Source organism: Carlito syrichta, unplaced genomic scaffold (assembly GCF_000164805.1).
Source record: "Carlito syrichta isolate Samal-C Ts95f unplaced genomic scaffold, Tarsius_syrichta-2.0.1 Scaffold306875, whole genome shotgun sequence".
Classification (NCBI taxonomy): domain Eukaryota; kingdom Metazoa; phylum Chordata; class Mammalia; order Primates; family Tarsiidae; genus Carlito; species Carlito syrichta.
Genome location: NW_007250971.1, coordinates 31,722 through 32,260, shown reverse-complemented (window position 1 = coordinate 32,260; position 539 = coordinate 31,722).

Genomic DNA, 539 nt, shown 5'->3' with positions numbered 1-539 from the left:
CCGGCCACCGCAGACTCGACCTGCTGGGCTCCAGCGATCCTTCCGCCTCAGCCTTCCAAGAAGCCAGAACTACAGGCATGCGCTACCACGCCCAGCTTATTTTTTGATTTATTGTAGAGACGAGGTCTCGCCAAGTTACCTGGGTGGGTCTCGAACCCGCGGGCTCCGGCAATTCACTCGCCTTGGCCTCCCAAAGTGCTGGGATTACAAGCTGAGCCACTGAGCCGGCCTTTATCTTTATTATTTGTAGAGACAGAGTCTTGCTATGTCGCCAGGCTGGTCTCAAACTCCTGGGCTCAAGTCATCCTCCTGCCTCAGCCTCCCAAATGCTGGGATGACAGGGCATGAGCCACGGCACCTGGCCGACACCCAGCAGTTTTTGACTCTTGGCAGTGGTGCTGCTGTGAACACAGGTGTGCAGATATGTGCGAGTCCCTGCTTCCGCGTCTGGTGGGCACATACCCAGGGGTAGAATTGCTGGATTATGCCATACTTCTGTTTAATCTTTTGAGGAACTGTTATGCTGTTTTCCACAGTTT